The sequence below is a fragment of the Saccopteryx bilineata genome, chromosome 9, assembly GCF_036850765.1.
Source record: "Saccopteryx bilineata isolate mSacBil1 chromosome 9, mSacBil1_pri_phased_curated, whole genome shotgun sequence".
NCBI classification, from domain to species: Eukaryota; Metazoa; Chordata; class Mammalia; order Chiroptera; family Emballonuridae; genus Saccopteryx; species Saccopteryx bilineata.
This window is the reverse complement of record NC_089498.1, coordinates 7,050,150-7,055,640: the sequence shown is the minus strand read 5'-3', so window position 1 is coordinate 7,055,640 and position 5,491 is coordinate 7,050,150. Positions and strand designations below refer to the sequence as shown.

The window sequence follows — 5,491 nt, the reverse complement described above, 5'->3', positions numbered from 1 at the left end:
CTCCTTCATTCTGCCTCTCTCCCTCTGTCATTTTCTTCTCTCCTTTTCTCTGCTACTTTCTTTTTATTAGTGGTGGTTTGTTTCAATCAGAATCCAAGCAAAGCCCATATATTATTGCATTTGGTTGATGTATCTCTTAAGTATCTTTGATTGACAGTTTTGTTTCTCCTCCCCCTTTTTTCCTTTGCAATTTTTTTGTTGTTGTTGCTTTGAACAAACTGAATTATTTGCCCCATGGAATTTCCCCAAAGTGTTTATTTTTTAAGAACAGCCCAAAGTAGAACAGAGAGTCCAAGCTTGGAGTATGGACTTTGGCGAGTCATGGGTATCTGGGTTCAAGTCCTGGTTCTGGTGCTTACTCACTGTGCGGCCCTGGAAAAAGGAGCACAGAGTGGCATCATGTCAGAGGCTAAGTCACACAGCACGCGGAAAGTGCGCACAGAAGGTGCTCGATACAGCCTCCTCCTCTTCTTTTAATTTATTTTTGTAATTTATAATATAACTTATTTTATTTATATATAATATATTGATATTATATAATATTAATTTAATATAAGTACTTAACGCTACATAATTATGTATGCATATATCATGTAATAATATTTACGTATAATTGGAAAATGTATTTTATAATTATAATCTTTTGTTTTTAAAGGTTATTTTAATTTTCATTACAATTTCTTTTTTTTTTTTTTTTTGCATTTTTCTGAAGCTGGAAACAGGGAGAGACAGTTAGACAGACTCCCGCATGCGCCCGACCGGGATCCACCCGGCACGCCCACCATGGGGCGATGCTCTGCCCACCAGGGGACGATGCTCTGCCCATCCTGGGCGTCGCCATGTTGCGACCAGAGCCACTCTAGCGCCTGAGGCAGAGGCCACAGAGCCATCCCCAGCGCCCGGGCCATCTTTGCTCCAATGGAGCCTTGGCTGCGGGAGGGGAAGAGAGAGACAGAGAGGAAAGCGCGGCGGAGGGGTGGAGAAGCAAATGGGCGCTTCTCCTGTGTGCCCTGGCCGGGAATCGAACCCGGGTCCTCCGCACGCTAGGCGGACGCTCTACCGCTGAGCCAACCGGCCAGGGCTACAATTTCTATTTTTATGTATCGACAGAAGTCGCCAATCCTCAGCCCTGGCTGGTCTTGATTGTCAAGGATCTGAGAAGTTGGTGGCTCGTTATTCTCTGAGGGTTACGGGAAGGTTGGAGACCCGGGAGGCACTATCGCTGGGAGTGTAACTGCAGCGGGGTCCTCCCCAGAGCTGAGGGTCTCTCCCTCCTGGCCCGCCCTGTGTCACCTCCTCTCACCTCTCACCGAGTTCCTGGCCCTGCTGACATGCTCATGGCCACTCAGCAGTCCAGTTTCCTGATACCCGAACTAATAATGAGCTGCTGCAGGCTGTGGTATTAGCCTTCAGGAACTTTTTAAAAGAGAATTTAGAGGAGGGTAGTAGTTAACCCAGACAACATCTGGGACTAATGGGGACTCTTCGGTCACTGTGAGAGTTGGGAAATAATTTGGTGCAGGGCTTCTCAAGTCATGTCACAAAGGTGATCTTTGCATGAGAGCTGCACAGTAACTGCCTTCCCATAACTTCATCCATCCATCCATCCATCCATCCATCCATCCATCCATCCATTTCTCAGCCAGCATTCATCTCCTATGCAGATAAACAGACAAAGCACCTGGTATCCGTTTTAAACGAGGTCTAATGCCCACGTGGTCTGTTGCCCTCACTCCACCACCTGTTTGCACGGAGCCTCCAGCCTAACTGGATTCAGGTGACTGTGGATGACAGAGAAGTGACATGAACCCTCATTCCTCAGCAGAACCCAGGCCCTGGACTGTGATTTTTTTCCCCATCCCATGCTCCGACTACAGCTGCATTCCAGAGCTGCTTAATTATTATGACTCAGAAGACCATCATCCTAAATTAAAGTGAAATGTAATTTCTCTGCCAGTTTCTACATCTGCCAGAATTCGGCATGTAACAGCAGGGCTGTGTGAACGTCTCCCAGGAAGAATGTGCCGTCGGTGATAGGGGGAAGAAAGGAAAAACACTCTCCTCCCTACGTTCGCCCCGCAGCTGGGCTGACTTGACAGAAATGGAAAACAATTGCACGGGCATAAAATTCTCTGAAGGAAGAAAGCTTATGAAGAGAAAAATAGATTTCTTGGGGGGTGGGGTGGGAAACAGAACTCCCTCTGACAACACTTTTTTTGGGGAAAAGGATTCTGCTATAGTCTGAGGATTTTAAGGTCATTAAAAGTAGCAGAGCTTTATTTGGGGGGGGGGGGAGGAGGTGGAAGGGAGGCTGTTAATTACCCATTCCTCTCCCCCTCAACATTCTCCTTCAAATCTATGCTAAAGTAAATCATCAATGGAAAGCCAGAAATGGTATTGGAAAATCATCCTTTTACAAACGGAAACTATTATAATTTAAAAGGGTGCAAATGAAACCGTACGTTTTCAGAGGGAGATCAATGAAAAGCACTTTATTAGAAAATATAAATCACTTTTTAATTTCAGATGCAACAAGACTCATTTTTTTTTTTTTTTTTTGGTTTCATTGAAATTGATTGGTGCACCTGCCGAGAAAGGCAGCTTTATCATCTCGTTATCAGCCAATTAATATGCAGGTCTAAATGTGAATACTATTCCAGTTAACTAGAAATGGATGATTTTATTGAAGTCTTAATAGACTAGGAAAAGCTGCCTTCCACCCGACTAAATGAGGTCAGGCGAGGGAAAAGGAAAAACCAGAGGCGCAGAACTTGGGGCGGGAGGAAGCAGAGGCACCTTCTCTGTACTCCTCGGGCCACAGAGAAAGGGAAGCGAAGCCACATGTCGGAACACAGAGGGACCTGTTCTATGAATGGAAAAGCAGAACGCTTTTCTTTTCACTGAAATGGAGAACATATTTAGGTGTGATTCGGAAGTCTGACGCTCCCACAATCCAAAACTTGACTGTCTAGTTCTTGGCCTCATCTCTGTTTTAATAATCTCAGGGTCATTAGAACTGTGAACTATGTAAAATCTATGTACTCCTACTTTCCCATTGTTTTCTTTTTTTTAATTGTATTTTTCTGAAGTGAGAAGCAGGGAGGCAGTCAGACAGACTCCTGCATGCGCCCAACCGGGATCCACCTGGCATGCCCACCAGGGGACGATGCTCTGCCCATCTGGGGCGTTGCTCTGTTGCAACCAGAGCCATTCTAGTGCTTGAGCCAGAGGCCATGGAGCCATCCCCAGTGCCCGGGCCAACTTTGCTTCAGTGGAGCCTTGGCTGCAGGAGAGGAAGAGAGAGACAGAGAGGAAGGAGAGGGGGAGGGGTGGAGAAGCAGACGGGCGCTTCTCCTGTGTGCCCTGACCAGGAATTGAACCTGGGACTTCCAAATGCTGAGCCAATGCTCTACCACTGAGCAAACTGACCAGGGCATTTTCTTTTTTTGTGTGCTCATTTCTGCCTTGAGATGTTCTCGTGGACACACCAGACTCCACATCCTCAAGTTCTCTGTATCCTTTCCCCTACCACACAGCTCAGCGCCCTTGCAGTGTATCAATACAAACTGCGAAAACTTTATTGTTTTCACGTGGTCCAGGCATGGGAGAGGCTGCAGGGTGCTCAAAAGCCTGCCTGGTAGTTGCAGGGAGAGCCTCAGGCAGCAGCCAGACCCCAGAGGAATGCCGAGTGGCCCCTCAAAGGCCTCTGGGCTGCACAGGTTTCTGGTGGTGCGTCGGCGTGAGCCTTTTGAAGAGACACGCGCCAAACCCAGCCTGGGGGGCCGACCAGCCTGCAGAGGTTGGTCAGGTGATCACCCAGCTTCTAGATAAATTTCACCTCCTCACCCAGGAAGTGGTTCTCCAGGGAGTCACAGGGCGGAGGGTCCGTGCGGGTAGAACCCGGGGCCTGCAGGTCTACAGGGGCCTGGGCCGGGCTCTTCTCTGTGACCAGGGCGGCTTCCACGGCGTCCTGAGCGTCACCCCACTCATGTTGGGGGAGGCTTCAGCACGTCCTGGAAGAGACTGCGGCCATCATGCTGCTTTTGCATCTTCAAGAGCTGCTGGGCACCCTCGAACTTCTCCTTGGCCAACTCAAGGAAGTGGCCCGCGCCCTCCAGGGCCACAGCGTCGCGGTGGAAGTAGAAGCCCAGGGAGAGGTAGGCGCGGGAGGCCCGCAGATGCAGGAGGGCCAGGCGGTTGGTGGGGCTCCATCTGGATGGCATAATTCTGACAAATTTGGGAGCTCACGGTTGCTCGGCCATAAGGAGTTAAAGCTAAAAAACCAGTGCTGGTTGGTCTTGGAGGCCTAGGATGACCGAGAAGTTTCTAAAGGTGGCGAGTAAAGACGAGGTTGGAGATTGGAGGGTGGAAGAAGGAGACGAGGTTGGAGATTGGAGGGTGGAAGAAGGGGCCTCCCTGAGTCTGTCCTATCTGAACACTGTTGAAGCCAGAGACAGCTCTGGGGGACCATCGAGGACATGGCTGCCAATGATATTTTAAAAGAATATAATTTAAAGCAGGGGTTGGCAAAGTTTTTCTGTAAAGGGCCAGATAAGTACATGGTTCCACTTTGGAGGCCGTGACCCCTCTGTTGCAAGTATTCAGCTCGGCCATCGTAACAGGAAAGCGACCATAGACAATAAAGGGTGTGGCAGCTGCTCGGGGCTGGGTGGGTGTGGGGTATGAAGAGATTGAGCAAAAAAGAAAAAAAGAGAAAAAACAATTCATGGACACAGACACGACTGTGGTCTGTGGGCTGTTGCTCACCAATCCCTGACCTAAAGCAAGGGGCCATCAGTGGTGAAATGTCAGATCCGAGGAAGAGCGGGGGGTGGGGGTGGGTGGAGAGAGTAGTTTTTAGGTTAGGGGAGTTCAGGAGACCTCTCTGGCATTCTTCAATCGTTTCTGATTGTCTTGAAATTCACTTGTTCATTCATTCATTTATTCATTCCTCAAGACTTTTTTTTTTTTTTTTTGTATTTTTCTGAAGTTGGAAATGGGGAGGCAGTCAGACAGACTCCCGCATGCGCCCGACCGGGATCCACCCTGCACGCCCACCAGGGGGTGATGCTCTGTCCATCTGGGGCCTTGCTCTGTTGCAACCAGAGCCATTCTAGCGCCTGAGGCAGAGGCCACAGAGCCATCCTCAGCGCCCGGGCCAACTTTGCTCCAATGGAGCCTTGGCTGCGGGAGGGGAAGAGAGAGACAGAGAGGAAGGAGAGGGGGAGGGGTGGAGAAGCAGATGGGCGCTTCTCCTGTGTGCCCTGGTTGGGAATCGAACCCGAGACTCTTGCACTCCAGGCCGACGCTCTACCACTGAGCCAACTGGCCAGGACCCATTCCTCAAGACTTTGATTGAACAAAATGCTCATCCCTTCCATCAGGAGCTCTGTACACACGAACCACACTGCCCAGGGATTGGGGTCAATAGTGACAGAAGCTGTCCCTCACAGTGCTCACTCCAAGTCCTTGCTGACACCCCTCTAACTGG

The 5,491-nt window shown here is 49.5% G+C and overlaps 1 non-coding gene and 1 pseudogene across 1 annotated transcript; both read right to left on the bottom strand.

Annotated features, from left to right (window-relative positions):
- Positions 1-1,006: 1,006 nt before the first annotated feature.
- TRNAA-AGC (transfer RNA alanine (anticodon AGC)) lies at positions 1,007-1,082 on the bottom strand. The gene has a single exon. It is a non-coding gene; the product is annotated as a tRNA-Ala (tRNA).
- A 2,573-nt stretch (positions 1,083-3,655) lies between these two features.
- LOC136313567 (ferritin light chain pseudogene) lies at positions 3,656-4,614 on the bottom strand (annotated as a pseudogene).
- Between the last annotated feature and the right edge of the window lie 877 nt (positions 4,615-5,491).